General features: G+C 42.1%; 2 long non-coding RNA genes across 5 annotated transcripts; one reads left to right on the top strand and one right to left on the bottom strand.

Moving 5' to 3' along the window:
- Positions 1–8,194: 8,194 nt before the first annotated feature.
- LOC104594788 (uncharacterized) lies at positions 8,195–17,466 on the bottom strand. Of its 3 annotated transcripts, none has more exons than XR_734791.3 (3): positions 16,715–17,454; positions 16,309–16,516; positions 8,195–8,508 (listed from the first exon to the last, which is right to left on the bottom strand). It is a non-coding gene; the product is annotated as an uncharacterized LOC104594788 (long non-coding RNA). The 3 variants fall into 3 exon arrangements; XR_016082095.1 differs by lacking the exon at positions 8,195–8,508 and adding an exon at positions 10,241–16,213 and having other exon boundaries at positions 16,715–17,466; XR_734790.3 differs by lacking the exon at positions 8,195–8,508 and having other exon boundaries at positions 10,241–16,516; positions 16,715–16,805; positions 16,876–17,459.
- LOC104594787 (uncharacterized) lies at positions 8,522–10,044 on the top strand. Of its 2 annotated transcripts, none has more exons than XR_734788.3 (2): positions 8,522–9,088; positions 9,604–10,044. It is a non-coding gene; the product is annotated as an uncharacterized LOC104594787 (long non-coding RNA). The 2 variants fall into 2 exon arrangements; XR_016082096.1 differs by lacking the exon at positions 8,522–9,088 and adding an exon at positions 9,095–9,264.
- Positions 17,467–18,289: the final 823 nt, after the last annotated feature.

The raw sequence follows: 18,289 nt of genomic DNA, 5'->3' as shown, positions 1-18,289 counted from the left end.
CAGTATCCAGGGTAGCCCGAAGCGACATATTATGTTCTTCCAAAAGAAGTTATGTATGTTTCGGGCTGTAACTGCCGCCAGAGGTTCGGCTTCTATCCACTTTGTGAAGTAATCTACTGCCACCACTAGGAACTTTCTCCCACCTGTTGCTGGCGGGAATGGCACCAGAAGGTCGATGCCCCATTGTGCAAAGGGCCATGGACTGGTGAGGTACTTGAGGTCGGCAGCAGGCTAATGGTGGATATTGGCATGCTTTTGACACTTGTCGCATTTTCTGACGAGCTCGACGGCCTCTGCCTTCATCGTTGGCCAGTAGTACCCTTGTCGAAGTGCCTTTTGGGCGAGGGCTCTGCCCCCCAGGTGTCCGCCGCACAGACCTTCATGAGTGTCGCGGAGTACGAGCTTGGCTTCGGCAGGTCGCAAGCATCGCATGTAGGGGAGAGTGTAGGATCGTCGGTACAACCGTTCGTCTATTAAGACGTATCTGGCTGACTGGCGCTGCACCCTCTTGGCTGCATTGCGGTCCGCAGGGAGGGTTCCATCTAACAGGAAGCTCGCGAGTGGGTCGATCCAGCTCGGCTCTGCTTCAAAGACGGGAGCGACCTTTTCTACCTCACCGAGAATGCTGGGCCGAGGTAAGTCCTCTATGTACACGGTTCTCATGGCGTTGTAACTCGTGCTGGCTAGCCGGGACAGGGCATCGGCCTCAGTGTTCTCTGACCTCGGGATTTGCCTGATGAAGTGTGACTAGAAGTTGAGCAGAGCCTCCTTTACTTTTGCCAAGTATGCAATCAGAGTGAGCTCGCGTGCTTCGTACTCGCCTGTAACTTGGTTGACCACGAGCTGGGAATCACTGCAGATAACAACGTGTTTTGCTCCGACCTTTTGTGCTAGGTTCAGCCCGGCTATCAGCGCCTCGTTGTTGGATGCCACGAACTCAAAGCGTAGTGTGTATTCCAACTTTGTTCCGCTCGGGCCGCGTAGCACTATCCCAGCCCCGCTGCCTTGCTGGTTCGAGGAGCCATCTACGTGAAGGATCCGGGGCTCCTCATCCCAGTTCGCGTTTGGTCTAACAAGGAGAGATGCTACACTGGCTGCTACTCTACGGGGTTCAGACTCTATTGGCTTGGGAGCTCCGAGCTCGCCCAAACTGGGGATCTCGGGCTCGACCGCCTCAGGGGCTTCGAGGCTAAACGTGCACTCGGCGATAAAATCTGCAAAGTTTAGGCCTTAAGAGCAGTTCTTGGCTTGTACTGGAGGTCGTACTCGCTGAGTTCGATGGCCCATTTCGTCAGTCGACCGGAAACCTCGGGTTTGAGTAAAACTTGTCTCAGAGGTTTGTCAGTCAGGACGATGACGGTGTGAGCCTGGAAGTACGGGCGGAGTTTCCGAGCTGCTATCACTAGTGCGTATGCTAGCTGGTACCTTGTCTCTGCTCCCTGCAAAGTTTTACTAACATAATAGAAGGGTCGCTGGACCCGGTCTGTTTCTTTTATTAGTACCGAACTGACCACCTCGTCGCTTGCCGAGAGGTACAGTTCTAAGGCCTCGCCCTCCTCAGACCGGGCTAGGGTTGGCACACTAGCGAGGTAACCTTTTAGCTCGTCAAACGCGAGCTGGCAGTCTTGGGTCCACTCGAACCCTTTGCCTTTGATTGCTTTGAAGAAAGGTAGGCAGCAGTCTGCTGATTTGGACATGAAGCGGCTTAGAGCGGCTATGCGGCCGTTTAGCCTCTGAACTTATTTTACTTTCCGGGGTGGTCTCATATCTAGGATGGCTTTTATCTTGTCCGGATTGGCCTCAATACCGCGCCGATTGACAATGTAGCCTAGGAATTTGCCCGAGGTGACGCCGAAGACACATTTGTTGGGGTTCAATTCCATGCTAAACTGACGCAGGATTTGGAAGACAGAATCTAAGTCTTGTATTAATTCTTGTGAAAACTGTGTCTTGACGACCATGTCGTCTACATAACATTCTATCTTCGTGCCAATCAGGGGCCGAAATAGCCTATTTACAAGTCTTTGGAAGGTCGCCCCGGCATTTTTTAATCTGAAGGGCATGACCTTGTAGTAGTACAATCCGAACTCGGTTATGAAGCTGGTTTTTTCCTCATCGGACTGGTCCATCCTGATTTGGTTGTAGCCCGAGTAGGCATCCAGGAAGCTTAGCAACTCATGTCCCGAGGTCGCGTCCACTAGGCGGTCAATCCTGGGGAGGGGGAAGCAATCTTTTGGGTAGGCTCGGTTCAGGTCGGTGTAGTCGATGCACATGCGCCACTTGCCGTTTGCCTTTTTTACCAGCACTGGGTTGGCCACCCAGCTCGGGTAATGGACTTCCCTTATGAAGTCTGCTACGAGGAGCTTCTCGACCTCCTCGTCGACCGCCCTTCAGCGCTCTGGGGCTAAGTTGCGTTTCTTCTGTCTAACGGGTCTGACTACAGGGTCAGTATTAAGTTTGTGAGTTATCAGGTCGGGGCTAATGCCGGGCATGTCGGCCGCGGACCAGGCAAAAATATCTAAATTTTGAAGTAAAAAACTCACCAGTTTGGTTCGTAAGGGTTCCTCGACGGAAGCACCGATCTAGGGAACTTCATGGCCAAATAGTAGGTGGAGACCACCGCCCGTAGGATATGCGTGATTGGCCGCCCTATTATGGCGTTGTATGGGGAGGGGGTCGTGACCACCAAGAAATCATGGTTGAGTCTGACCGCACAAGGCCATGTGCCGACTTCCATAGGTACTGTTATTTTTCCAAAGGGCCTGACTTCCTCTCCGCTGAAACCCACCAGAGGAGTGTTCGCGGGATTCAGCTCGCTCCTCTGTAACTATAGCTGGTCAAATGCTGATTTAAAGAGGATGTCCGCTGAGCTGCCCGAATCTACGAGTACGCGTCTGACCTCAAAGTCGCTGATCCTTAGTTTAATGACAAGTGCGTCATCGTGGGGGTAGTGGACCCCTCGCGCGTCGTCCTCCGTGAAGAAGATTGGTTCTTCAGTCTTTGGTCTTTTTGGGGGGTTCCGTTCCTCGAGGGCCGCTTCGCGAACTGAAGTCCGGGCTGCTGCCGAGGTACACCCTGCTACCACCGATCCTCCCACAATTACATGGATGGTTCCCCGAACTGGCCTCTCTTCCGAAGGCTGTCGCTGCAATGGTTCGGCGGGTCTGCTGCTAGATTCGGGGGCATCCTTTTCGTGCTCCCCTTGCCGACCTGCCATATTGTTATTATTGTTGTGTTGTACAAAATTTCTTAAGTATCCGCGACGGATGAGCCCCTCTATCTCGTCCCGGAGATTATTACACTGCTCGGTACTATGACCATGGTCTCTATGGAAACTACAATACAAATTCTTATTTCTCTCGTTCAGATTTCCCTTTAGGCGAGGTGGCCACTTCACATATGGGGCGTCCTTGATTGTCATTAAGATCTCGGTCCGCCTTGTGTTTAACGGCGTGTAATCCGTCTGAACTGCTAGGGGAGCTCGGAACGACTGGTTTGGCTTTGGCTCCCGGGCCGGGTTTTTTCGGTCGACTGGGTTGGAGGGCTCGCATTCCCTCTTTCTTTTCTCGTTCCCGCCTTCGGTTCGTTGGTTGATTTCTTCATCTGTTCTCATGAACTTGTCCACGAGCTTGAGGATTTCGGCCACGGTTGCGGGCTGGTTAGCTACCATGTGCCATTTGAACTCTTTGTAAGTTACCCCTCTTTTGGCCGCCGCGAGCTGCACCGCGGGGTCCAACCGCGGTATCTGCAAGCATGCTTTATTGAATCACTTGATGTAGCCCCGGATGGATTCTCCTTCCCTTTGGACTACTCCGAAGATGCTTTCCTCTATTCTGGGGCATCGTTTGCTAGTGACAAAGTGTGCGGTGAAGATCTGCACGAACTGGGCCCAGCACTTTATCGACCCGGGGGCCAGGTTCCTGTACCAAGTGCGGGCTACCCCCCTGAAGGTGGTGGTGAAGGCCACGCACATGCACGATTCGCTGGCCCTGGCGAGGTGCATTTGGGACTGGAAAGCGTCAACGTGGTCGTTGGGGTTGAAGGACCCGTCATACTTGTCCAGAGGTGGGAGCTTGAAATCTCTGGGCAAGGGGACCGCCAGGAGTTCTGATGCGAGGGGGGAAGGAACTGAGAGAATCGGGGCAGCTCCTACCTCGTCCGAGCTCGTCTCTTCTTTGCCTCTGAGCTCTGACAAGACACGGGTGGCGGTTCAGCGACTTCACCGGCGCCGTCGTTGTTGAGTGGGCCTTGTACTGGCACTGCTGGCCTCCGTGTTGCCGAGCTCGATGGGCCCGGAATGCTGGTAGTCTGCCGCCAGGGCGCCGAATCGGTTTTCCGTGAGCGGGAACTCGGGCTTGGAGCGCCGAGGTGCCGATCTCGCGGGCGAGGTTCCCGACCCGCCTGCGAGCTGCGAGGCGGGGATGATCTTTTTCTCTCTTCGGCTTGGGGACGAAGCCTGGCTGTTAGGGGGGTTCTGGGGCCAAGAGGCCTTTCCTTGGTGGGGGCGTCCATCCTGCGGGGAGGCCTTGACCGGCCTCGAAGCAGGGTGGTGAGGTGGAAGTAGTGGTTGATTTAGTGGCAGTTGGGGGAACTACTGTTGATAGTGATACTGGGAGATGTTGTGCAGCACTTGGTGCTGGTGAAGCTGGTGTTGCATTTGGGCTTGCATTGCCCGCATGCACTGCATCAGGTCGTCCAACCGGTTTTGGCTGGCTGCCAGGGGGACGACAGTCGGTTCAGTAAAGGTTGCCTCAATAGGGGGAGGAAAGGGGATGCTCGTGGCAAGAAGGTTTACGGGCGCCACTGCTTGTGGCGCATTCAAGCTGGGGATCCCATCCACCGAAAGGGGGATGGTGAACTGTCCAACACACACCACGGGGACTTGAAGTTGTTCCCCGGTATTGTTTGTCTCCGTGCCACGTCCGGCGTTGCTGGAGGAGGCCATGAGTGTTGGGTTTTTTGAAGAAAAGGGGTTATGAGAGTTTGGAGGGAGGCTTTTTGAAGCGATCCCACAGACGACGCCAATTGATGATGCGCAATCCGGCCGGTCTTAGCTGTCAACGACCTTGCCTTTGAGCTGAGTAGCGGGGAACCTGAAACGGAGGGGATGAGGAAGCTCCGGGGAGAACCCGGTGTAAAGGCTCCGAAGCTTAAGTTAGAATCCTTCAAAGGCAAGACAAAACCAGATAGCGCAAAGTTTGCATACCTCCTCTTTGGGGGAGTGGAGAGCCTTTTATAACCACCTCGCACACTTACTCCTAGACTTCTGTCAGGTCGGGAATGATTATTTCCGTGCTTCTGCCAGTTCGGGCGTTGTTGCCTCTGCTGGGGCAGAACCATCACTGCTCTTTTTGTCGGAGCCATCTCTATAACTAGAGATGGTGATGGCAGGTGACGGTGGCAGGTGGCCGTTGAATTGCGGCCGTCAAGCGTCAGATCCCAAGTTAGTCAGGCGCACTGCCCCTGGATACGGACTCCTTCGGTGTCAGGTACGGTGTGGTTCGTCCAATTCAATGCTCTGGAGGCGAAGTGCCTGGAGCAGTGCGCGAGGCGAAGTCTTGAGTTCGGATAGGGGGGTGTCCCGAACTGTCATGAGACGGGCCAGTTCGGGTTTCTGCTTTGTGTGACAGGGCCAAAGGGAGAGTTCGGGCTCCTCGTAGGGAGTTCGGGCTCTAAGTAGGGAGTTCGGGTTCCTCGTAGGGAGTTCGAGCTCTAAGTAGGGAGCTCGGGCCCCTTGTAGGGAGTTCGGGCTCCTCTTAGGGAGTCGCTCCTCAAGGGGAGTTCAGGCTCCTCTTTTAGGGAGTTCGGACCGCTGGTCTCTCCCCTTTGGTGTTTTGTACCCTCGGCACGCTGTTTTAAGTGCCGAACTACTTGTTTTTTGCCACGTGGCGCGATTTGCGAGGTCGGGCTAAATCTTCCTTCATCAATATCCTTTCCAGGATTTCTAGGATGAAAAAAATAATACATCAAAATAATGAAAATAGGTATGTTAAATTCACTTTTTTTTATTTTGGGAAAATTCCTGATTAGTAGACTGTATTTGAGCCTAGCGCCACTTTGGTCCCCAAACTTTAAAATACAACAATTCAATACCCAAACTTTGAAAACATATCAATGCATTACCTACTTTAACTTACTGTTAAGTAACATCTGAAAAAGACACAAATGCCCTTCAAGTATCATCTAATTTTTTTGATCAACCATCCAAACATTGACAAAAAGTGGCAATGAGTAGGGGAAATGTTTTGAATTGGATATCTATGGTCTGGAACATTAATTGTCCCCCATAATTGAGGGGTTTTCTTTTTCTATTATTGAAAATAAGCTTCCATTGAAAACTTTCCTCAATTCTAGAGGCTTTAATGTTGATCCGAGATATAATTTCTATGGGGAAGTTGAGGACCTCGACCACATTTTTAGAAATTGTGTGGTAGCTAGGGGTGGCCACGAGCTATTCGAATTTAGCTCAGCTCAATTTAAATCGAGCTTCGAGCTGAGCTTGAGCTTGATATATAGGCTCGTTTTCTAATCAAGCCGAGTCCGAGCCTAGTGAAGCTCGACTCATGAGGCTCATGAGCCTAGTATAATAAATGGATATTTTTTATTATATACATATACATATATATATATATATATATATATATATAGAATAGCTTTTATTATATATAATAATATTTTTACTTTTTATGTATAATAATAAATAATTTTTATAATTCTTAATTTATTTGTATGTAAAAAAAAATATTTTTATATGTATAATTTTTATTTTTTAGAAAAAAAACTTAGCTTGTAGTCTAACTGGAGCCGAGCCTAACATTATGGTTGTTGGCTCGGCTCGAATACACCCCTAGTGGTACCTAAACAAGTATGGTTGTTGGCTAATCACTTAATAGAAGGCCCACATGAGCATGAATCATCTCTCTTCGATTGGTGGGTGAGGATCAGTGATTTAAATTCGTTTGAAAAAAGAAAAATGTGTTCACTTTCTTTGGTACATCTGGAAAAACTGAAACCAAAAGGTCATTAATAATAAGTCGACCCCTCCTCATGTAGTAATGGATAGAGCTTTAAACTCATGGTTGGAGTTTGGTAAATTGAGAGACAGTCGAAGCTGTAAGAAGGTTGATAAGACTTGGAATCTCATTAGGTGGTACCCGGACTCGGGTTGCATTAAAATGAATTTTGATGCCTCCCAAGAATGGTTGGTGTTCAATGGCGGCAGTAGCTAGAAACCATCTTGGCAGAATTTTGGACTATAAAGGTTACTCTTTAGGCATCACCACAATTAATGAGACAGAAGCTTGGACAACTTGAGAGGCTCATAACCTGACAGCAAATTTCATGGAGTCTCTGGTTGTCATCGAAGGTTATTAAAAGCTCGTCATATTGTGTGTAAAGGTTAGGTCACCCTGAGGAACATCATCAAATACTGTTTGGAGTTAAAAAGGACAAGTTCAAAAAAGGCATTCGTTATAGGCTTATATTCAAAAAAGGCATTCGTTATGAACATTTATTCAAAGAAGTGAATCAAGTGGCTGACTGGATAGCAAATGAAGCGAGCTCCTTGTTCGGTAGTTCTTCCTTCTTTGACCTTAATAAGCTCCATTAAGAGTTAATTTTCATTTGCTATTGTGGTTTATTGAGACATGTTACCCCGGTCTTGTTTGGCCTTCGGTTTTATAAAATAAAGCTTGATGTCATGGACCATTGGGTCACTTGTGTTAATGACCCAAATAACTCAAGGTTCTTATTATAACTTGTTTTTGTCTTTAGCTCTTGTTGGTGATTTTTTCTGCTTGTTGCTCTCCTTTGTGTTAATGAAATGTACTAGGGGAGGGGGGCGTGCTAACTGCTAAACACGGGCGAAAAGACTATCGATTGTTGCATTCTTTGGGGATGAAAGAGGTCCATTACTAACTTCATGGTGAATGGGAATTTACTATGTACACCATTTTCTTTTGGTGGACCTCACAAAACCTATTTTGCAAGGTTTTATAGTCTTGACATTTTGGTGAAGCTTTTTCTTTCACCAAATGACCTAAAACAATGCTAAAGCATCGGAACCTAAGGCTGTGTTTGGTTGCAATGCAAAAAAAAAATTGCATTAATGTAAAACTGTGACAGTGCAGATGATTTAAGTGTAAATTCTGATCTATTTTTGTTTCAAATTTTAATTTATTTTGTTTGATTGCATTACAAATGAAGTAATTTAAGACATGAAGCAGAATAAAGTAAAATAAAAAACAAAATTAAACAAGAATTCACATTTTTTTTTACATTTGCACTCTCATGCATTTGTACTAATGCAAATAAGTTTGCACTGCAACCAAATACAGCCAAAAATAATAGAGCCAAAAGTTTCACTATGAATTAAAGCCTAAAAAGCAAAGATGTTAAGCAGCTACTACAGGTCCATAGCAGTCCTACTTTTCACTTCATAAATAAAAAGCCTGCAATGATCATAAGAACATGATACCTGATACTGTCCAGCATTATTCTCTACGATACCTATTAACAAAATTCAAAAATAATATTATTAAACAGTAGACTATTATCATAGAATAGTAGAAGAAAATAAAAATAAAATATTAAATAAAGTTAAACCTAAATGAATACCTAAAAGTGGTAATATCTACAAGAATAGAAAACAAATAGAGATGAAATGGTAATCAGTGGTAAACTATAAATTAGTTGATTATCTAAATTGATAATTGATAAGTTGTGTAAAATCTGATTAGTGTACTTAAACACTCCAACATGTAATTTATCAACAAGAAAATAAGATATAAAGATGCAATCATATGATAAGGAACAAATTTAATACTTCTGATAGATTACAGTTAATTATAATTAGAGATGGTTTAAAGTTTTTAAAGTTAATGGCAGAGGCCAAATTGAAACTTTTTTAAAGTTTAGATACAGTTACAACATGATTAAAAGTTCGGGTACTAACTTGACATTACCCTAAAGTTCTAAAAGTGAAATTTCCCTTATTTTTATTCTATCTTCTATCCGTAACCTGTCATCACAGCGGCGGTTTTTTGCGCGTCCGGATTGACACACATCGGGTTGTCGCCTCTGAAGCAGTGTAAATTGTTTCTTTTCTTTTCTTCAAAACCGAACTACATTTCTTAATTCGTTGCACTGGGTTTGTTATCTAAAATGAAAGGCCCCAAAGCACACAAAGAGTGATATTTGGTGATCGAAAATGGCGGATGAAAGTTCCCCTTGGCACAGAAGACGGCCTAACAAGTCTATGGGCATGTAAACCTGGAATATCATCAACTTTTTTGCTTCTTTAATTCTTTTAATACGAGTCTTGTTGCCTCTTTAGAAGGGTTCTAACTTCTAAGCTTGGTAGTTCATAGCCATCGTTCCTTTAATTAATTGATCAATTAAAAGAAATAAATTATTTAAATGGGATTGAGTTCATCAAGAAATCCTGTGATATGCTTATACGTTCAGTACAACATGTTTTATGCAAGAAATTAAGAGTAGTACGAGTCAAAACGTTTCATTTTTTTTCCTAGTTAAAACGTTAAATCACATCTTACCAATGAAAAACGTAAAATTCCATCTAATTATTTACTTATTGGTTTCCAGTTGGAAATGTTGCCGCACATCGAAGACGACAGTGTGCGGTTTGGCAAAGGAAGAGAAGCATTAATACGTGCCAAGCGTCTACGTAGACATGGTGTTACTGATGATGGTGATACTTTTTCTGCTGAAAGATATGGCGATCGACAAAGAGGAAGCAGCTTTGGATTCTTTAGCTTATAGTGCTGGAGCTGATTTAAAATCTGCTATTGCATACCGGTATCTTTGTCCTCTTCTCCAAATAAATTATGTTTCCCCTCTCCCCCCAGACTCACCCCTAAAAACAGTTTGCAGTTACTACCTGGGTCTAATTAGCTGTGAAAAAGGCTTTAGTTGAGTTGAACTTGGATCTTCTTTAGTTGCCTGTATTTTTGGTGCTGTAGCATTCAAAGCACATTATCTTTGCATAAAAAACAGGATTATTAACTCAACCTTTGACTTTGTGGATGGATTTTTCCAATTATTTGTATTATGCCACTATTGCCTATAGTTGTTATGAAGTTGGGATACTCATCTGTACTGTTTACATTCATCTTTTTGGGTCTGTCATTTTTTCCCGCTGTTTAAGTTATTGAGAGAAGGAGAATTGTATAGGATCTGTTTGTATTACAGTTGCTTGATGTAGCCTGGTATCTTACAAGCATAGCAACAGGAGAACTGGAACAAAGGCCTTACTGCATGTTTTGCATGGTGAGTGTTTTACCAACACTATATATGAAGCAGAGTGTTGGGCAACAACATGTCCAACATGTCCAAAAAATCAGTGTGGAAGAAATGAATATGCTGAGATGGATGAGTAGAAAAACTAGAAAGGATAGGGCCAGAAACAAAGCCATTCAAAGGAATCTAGGAGTAGCTCCAATAGGTGATAAAATGAGAGGAAGGTATACTAAAAGGATTTAGTCACATGCGTAGAAGACCTTAGACCAGCACCCATGAGAAGAAGTGAACTGTTGCAAGTTGAAGGGGCTAGAAGGGGCAGGAGTAGATAAAAAAGGGACATGGTCGAAGTAGTAAGAAATGGCTTAATCACAAATAATTTAACAATGGATATGGTATTCAGAACGGAATGGTGAAAGGATTCATGTATGCGATCCCTTTTAGTTGGGATATGGCTTGGATGATGACGATGATGATGTAATTTTTTCATATTGGTGAAAACTGATTTCAATTACAAGCTTCTGAGGCTATGATATCTAGTTACGTGTACAGGGATGTTGTATCATATCAGATACTACAGTTTTTAATGTAAATTTCGTATCTGGTATTGTATCTAGCCATGTCCTTGCCGTATCCGGGTAACATATAATATGTTACAAATACAATGTAAATAATGAAAAAATTTTACTGTCTTGCATTTTTCACTACAAGGTTTGAAGTAATCTTTGTATTCCTATATACCATGATGATGGTTTCTCTCTTGGGAACCCAGGACTATCTGCTTCTAAAGGAGCTTAGAGAATTAATGTTTTTTTTGGTAGGAGGTATTGTCATATGTGTTCTGATCTTATTGGGCATGGTTGCATAGGAACTCCATTTAGGCTAAGGTTGCTTTTCTTAACCATGGCCATGAATTCACCTGTTCTTATCGTGTATTGAGAGAAAGAACATAGTATACCATACATAAAGGGGGATGGCATTTGTAGTTTGGAATGGGGGCAAAGTTGGTTATGCTAAAGTGGAAAGTGGAGGGGGAGAATGGAAAAAGGGTAGATGAAAGTTTGAAGAAATATCTGTTCCAGCTATTGGGTGTTTCCCAATCTCTGTGAAGGGCCTATTAGCTGGGTGGAGGATTCATGGAATGACAAGAAAGGGAAAGCTTGTTGGGAGGCGGTTCCTCTAGCAGTGCGTGGGGCATTATAGTCTGAAAGGAATAGTAGAATTTTTGAGCAAAAATCTAGTCCAGAGGAGGTGGTGATCAATTTGCAGTGGACATGTTAAGATCTTGGCTGTCAACTCTTACATGTTTCAGTACTGATGATCTCTCATCTTCTTTTTTGAATATTAATTTTTTTGGGGGTCCTTAAAGGGGTTTTCTGTAGAAAATACTGTGTACAGAGGACCATACTTGTATACTTTCTCAGTTAATATAGTGATTGTTCTGAGTTTGGGGGGGGGGATGGATATGATGGTTAGTTTTCTCTTTTTTTATGCCTTATCTGTTATCACCACCTCTACTCTCTCTCTCTCTCTCCCCCTTTTTACTTCATCATCATCATCATCCAAGCCTTATCCCAACTATATGGGGTTGGTTACATGAATCTTGTTTCGCTAGTTTGTTCTGTTTAAGGCCATATCCTAAATTATTGGCATTTGAACCATTTTTTACTACTTCTACCAATGTCCTTTTTTGGTCTACCCCTTGTCATTTAGCCCCTCAACTTGTAACAAGTCACTTCTTCTTATGGGTGTTGTTGATGGTCTTCTATGCATAACAAACCATCTTATTCCACTTTCTCTCATTTTATCACCTATTGGAGCTACTCCTAAGTTCCTATGAATGATTTCATTTCTGATCCTATCCACTCAAGTTTTTTTCCACTCATCCATCTCAATCTATTCCTTGTTATGAATTATCGAACCAAGGAAGTAAAAAAGGTCATATTGAATTTTCCTTGTTTTAATGAAATTTTATTTACTATAAAAAAAAGTCGTGTTTGTTGTGTATTGAGAAAGTATGGATTGAGGGAGACTCTTAGTGGTTATTGCTTGGCTACTTGGGGATTCTGGTAGTTTTTGTCTGTTAGATCATCAGCTCACTATTTGACAGATGCCAGAGATTTGGTTTCTAGTAAACAGCTCATTCGCATGTATCCCAAGATCAGGGTAATTCGATGACAGAGTTTCACTGTGCCTAGGTATGCAAGAAGTGAAATGCACATGGCTCTTGCTATTTCAGGTTAGCTTGTACTTTTGTTGGGGCATTTAGTTTATATAAGGAATGGGATTATATCTTAGGTAGAAAATGTATAAACATGGACTTCAATGCATAGCTGCCAAGGCGATGCATAGGTTCCCATCTAGGTGATACCTAGGCAACAAGGCACCATTGATGGTTACTTCGCTTAATCGCCTACCTATTTTGTACATGCCACTATGAAACACCTTTATGTTCTTTGTTTTTTTTTTATATTATAATAGTTAAATAGATATTATTAAACTAAAATATTCATTTTGTGGGTTTTATATACTAGTTTCTTTTTATTATTTTCTTATTTTTTAGGGTTTAATCAACACACATGTTAGTGTATGTTCCTTGAACCCTCAAATACTTCAAAACCTCAAACAATAAGCAAGGAAGACTTAAAATTCTGTCCAATCAACATATTCATCTCCTAGACAAAAATAGGGGATAAGCCCCTTTATTTTCTGAAATTTCTTTTTCTTTCTTCTTTTTCTTCTCATAAATATGATGATTTCTTATGTTTTAATGTGAAGCCTATACTTTTTTATGAAGTTTATAGATAATTATTAATGGAAGATGGCTACTTATTGCTATGGAGCCTAGGGAATTACCCCAGGGTCCATGGCTTCCATGTAAAAATTTCATTGCCTAGGTGACTAGGCAACAAGGCACCCCCCGTTGCCTAGCTTCGTCTTGGCACCTTGAAAACTATACTTCAATGTAATATCAGATCTATTAGAGTACTTAGTTTGTAACTTTGTATGAGGAGTGGAGTTATCTTTGCCTCTTATTATGTGTCTAAGGGGAAATCAAGGGGCCTTGGAGTCTCAATCATCAACACTTGGCTTAGAGATTGCAAGCTGATTTCTAATGGGTCCTTGTATCTGCCAACTCTCTTGTGGCCTTTTAGCCCATGGAGTAAATGGAGAGTGCTTGAAATGGAGCAGATATTAATTGAATGCACAACATAATCTGGTCACATTGGAGAAAGTGGGAGTAGGGGCTGTAATCAAACTAAGCTAAGTCAAACTTTGGCATATCTTGGCTTGGTTCAACTAAATATTCGATGAGTTCAAGTTTGGATCAAAAGCTCGAAAAACTGATATATTTATTATATATAATATAAAAAAGGGGAGCCCAATACACAAGGCGCCCGCCAATGTGGGGTATGGGAAGGGGATAGATGTATGCAGCCTTACTATCCCTGTACATACAAAGAGATTGTTTCCACATTAATTGAGCTAGGTTCATGGGCTTTCAAGTCGAACTTGAATCAAGCTAATCTAACTCGAGCACAGACTGTTCAATTAAAGCTCATTTCAATTGAAAGTAGCAATGGTTTAGCTCCACAGAAATATTTTGTGGAAATAATGTAAAATAACTTTTGGTACACAGTCAGTTAGTCACTGTAAAAGATTTTAAAGTTATGAATTAATCATTCAAGTCCAGATTTTACCTGAAGAGTTTGAGGTTCTTTAGTCACATATTAAAAATGTGACAAAGAGAAGAGTTCCATTAAGTGTCATGCTATGTCAATGTCCATGTGTGTCTGATATGGGTGTGGCACCCATTTCAAAATGTCCATGCTTCAGTCATTAACCGTTAGTAACACTTTTTCAAGTTTCCATTGTGTTGGGATTACCATTTCACTATTTTACCTTTGGAGTAAAATGGATGAAAAAGCATGTCCCAGTTAATTTGGGATTTCTAAATGTTGAACAATTTCTATTGAATGTTCATTGTGGTAATTGCAGCTTATATGACCCGTTTTCTCCTATAGTTCTATTTAGGACTCCTGAAACTGGATGGTTGAACTTAACTTGCCAACAAAATATATTGTAATGGGTGCACCTTTGGAGTAAAATGTAGTACAAATATCTAGGTATATGCTTCACTATAAGGAATTGTTGAATCATATAGCCCCTGTCTGGGTGTGCTTATTTTTAAGCACGTATTGGAATAAGTTCTTATTTTAGGTCAGGACCACATATATAAGCACTTAGTTGCGTTTGGAAATAAGCCTGAATAAGTGCTTTTTCAGGAAATAAGCTCATTTTGAATAAGCTAAAAATTTTGCCTTTTTTTCCCAAGTGCTTTTTGAAAAAAGTGCTTATTGCGTTTTTGGCCCATCACATAATTTTAAAATGCCTATATTTCCCCCATTTAAAAGAAAACATTTTTTCACCAAAAACTCATGGCACTTATCCTATAAGCACTTATTTATTCAATTAGCACTCCCAAATGGGGGGCATGGTGAAAAATTGAATATAAGAATCCTACAGGATGTAGTGTATTGAAGTCACATCAATGAAACAATTTTATAGAATGAAAATGTTGCATTATTATTAGTAGCTGATTTTTTTAATTTTTTTTTATGGCTACCTGTTAATTTTATTGATTAAGATAAAAAATGTTATGTGTACTGAAAGCAAGCTTACATAATCCAGGCAGCCCCTACTACAACCTAAGTATACCCATTTGTTCTACATACCAATCCATTAGACCTTCATTAGTGACTCCCAGAACATATTTGATCTGTTCACCCCTTGCTTAGCTAACAAATTTGCCAGGCTGTTTGCTTCCCTTGGGATCCACTGTATTTGAGCTCTCAGCTCCTCTAGCATTCTCCTTAGGTCTCTTACAATGTTTCTGTATCTCCACAGACCTGGATTACTGTCTGACAAACAGTTCACAGTTGTGCTGGAGTCTCCTATCAAGATGTCAATGAGGTTTTGTGAGGATGCCAACTCTAAAGCATGGCAGAGATCCTTAGGTCTCTTAGAATATTTCTGTATCTCCACAGACCTGGATTTATCTGACAAACAGTTCACAGTTGTGCTGGAGTCTCCTACCAAGATGTCAATGAGGTTTAGTGAGGATGCCAACTTTAAAGCATGGCAGAGAGCCATCATCTCAGCCTTTAGTGTAACTCCTTGTTCTATTGGACCTCAGTAAAGTGCCACAATTACCTTCCATCTCAAATCACTCTGCCAATAGCAGTTTTACTAGACATGCCCAAACTACTTCTATCAAATTTCAAATTGAGTTGGTTCAGGTTAGGAGGCTTCCAAGAGTAAGCCCTGGATGTTATTGTCAAAGATGATGTAGCTATGCTGATCCAGCCCCTTGAGAAATCATGAACTGAAAATGGATCAAAAGTGGGACAATGTTTTAAGCCAATAAGCTGTTTGAATCACTATATGTTCCATTAAGTCCTCCTTATGGTTAGAGGTACAACTTGGGTGAGCTCAGGTAGGGCTTCTGTCAAAATTTGAATGGACCCACCCTGAAGGCTCAAGCCCCTACTTATGGTGTTCTTGTTCCTATTCTTGCATCTGTTGCCCTAGCACCCCTCTATCATAGATTCTTCACTGTTTCCTGGAATTATTTGGCAAATAGTTTCACCACTTGCTTTGCATAGAAGACAGATATTTGGAGAAAGACACCAATCTGTTCTGTTTTTTTGTAGTATTTTGTTTTTTTTTTGATAATTGAATGAAATTTATTAATCGGCAATGATAAATAGTACAAGGTCCCCAAGGAGAGGCACCAGCTTTTCTGTAGTATTTCACAAGTATTGGTTTTCATATAAGCCACTTCCCAATAGAACACCTTACTTTTGGGCGGTATTGGTCCTTTTATAATACACACACATGAAGAAATTTTGCACTCAAACTTTGAAGATTTGTTTTCAGAGGGATATTATTTGTGCTGCACAAACATTGAAGACTAAGACTTGAGATATAATAGCATATGATAGCCATTCAAAGATCACTTCAATTCAATATCATTTGTGTAGAACTTACTTGGTTGCAGGCCATTGGGGGGGGGGGGTACCCAATGGTCAGGGGCCAAAGCTTGTTGAGAAGGAAGATGAAATTGATGCCATTCCATTTTGGGTTGGATAATGGGCTTGATGACTAGATACGATTGCCTGGGAAATCTATCGGTGGTTTTTCCAGTGAACCCTCTAGGCTCCCAGCTTGCTCACATGTATGCATTTGAGATCGTCCTCTGCAAATCAAATCCAACTTGAGGTTAGTCAATTGTAAGATTGGTTTTGTTCATTATGAGTGCAGGGTTGTATTTCACTAGAATTAATATACCAGAGTTCCATTTTCTCTTCCCTTTTCTATTGATAGGTTATCAGAATTACATAATACATTCATAAAACATCCTTGTGCCTCAGATTTTTCAAGCATGCATTTTTACCTGAGTTTAACCTGTGGAGGGTTTGGTAGAAAAACACGAGTTAATGGATTTGATTGTCCACCTTGAGCTTGTGAGTCCAATCCCAGCATACCTGCCCAAAGAAAAGGTAAGAAAGAACAAAGAACGCAGCAGAGTAGAGCATTGAGCTAAAACCTCAGTACCCTTTTCATTATTCTTTGATCTTATGCTTGATAAATTGTCATGCCAGGTTCTCTACACAGGAGGATGATGCCGGGGACCAGCCAAGATGGCCTTATGAATTCTGGCAAATGGATGCTGGACGCCGGCATCATCTCTCCTGAGAAGAGAACCTCAGATGTTCTTTTCCTTCCCCTGTGGTAAGCATTGAGTTAATTTATAGAAGTCGTAATTCCTAATATTGTAATTAGATTACTCTTCCTTATCCAGTCTGGCACCAGTGGTGACTCGACGTTGGTTAATGAATAATTTTCCAAATTAAACATATTTTGATGTGTTTAGAACTGTTCTTTTGTGTGATTGGATTTAAAATATGAGCATGAGGGAAGTAGCCGCCAGTAGGTTTGATGTCATTTTGCTGAGGTCAGAGATTGTACGTCAGCTATACAAGACAAAAGAGCTGGATGCCATTTTATATTATTTTATTTTGGTATATGTATATATTGCGGAATATGGCCTATATCTTGTTCTATGGATAGCATTGCTCAGCTTGAGTAGGAAAGGGGGTAAATATCATGGATTTTTTTTTTCCAAATTAACATGGGAGATATTTCACTGATTTCTCAGAGATCAGAGAAGTTGCTTGTTTGCTACAATTTTTGCCATGTCAGCTGATCTCTTAAGCTCAGTTTGGAAGGAGTGCAAATGCAAATACGTAGAGTGCAAAATCTTATATTTTTCTATTATCTTGTATGTATTTGCACCGTACATATTTGCATTTATACTCTTTTCAAACTTGAGTCTTAGAAATTGATTATGAATTTGTTTGGTAGTGATTATCAGCATTGATTTTTGTGTTTATGGTAATTATTCTCCCTATTCATGTCAAATGTCACATCATCCAAAAATAAGGATAAGTGGACCGCAATCCACCTCATAAATCTGAAATTGCAACCCCCTCTTAGTCTACTAGTAGCCCCCCTATAAATTGCATCCTGCCCATGGATTGATCAGGATTCAGTCCACTCCTAGAAGTCTTAGCTCCACCCTAGGGGTGGACTGAACGGTTAAAACCCCAAATATCAATTTTTGATTGATTTGGTGACTTCTTAAAAATTGGCCAAACAAATCGCAAAATAATCGATAATTTTGGAATTGGCGATGTGTCTCTAATATGGCACTGATTTCTAAGAAATTGACATCAATCCCAAACATCACCATGATTTCCACAGCTCTATTGTAATTTATGACAAACATCATGGTTTTGAAAACCATACTGGATCGGATGGTTAGACTGGTTGACCCAGGAACCCCGGTTAGGTAACTGGTTATGTTTCACCCTAAAACCACTTTTTGGTCAAAAACTGTTGATTTGGTCAGTGACCTGTTGACTTAGGCGATCGAACCGTTGACCTGTCAATTCGGACAACAGTTTTG

This window comes from Nelumbo nucifera, chromosome 2 (genome assembly GCF_055504915.1).
Source record: "Nelumbo nucifera cultivar China Antique chromosome 2, China Antique-T2T, whole genome shotgun sequence".
Classification (NCBI taxonomy): domain Eukaryota; kingdom Viridiplantae; phylum Streptophyta; class Magnoliopsida; order Proteales; family Nelumbonaceae; genus Nelumbo; species Nelumbo nucifera.
Note: the sequence above shows the minus strand (reverse complement) of the source record. Positions and strands in the feature narration are given on the sequence as shown.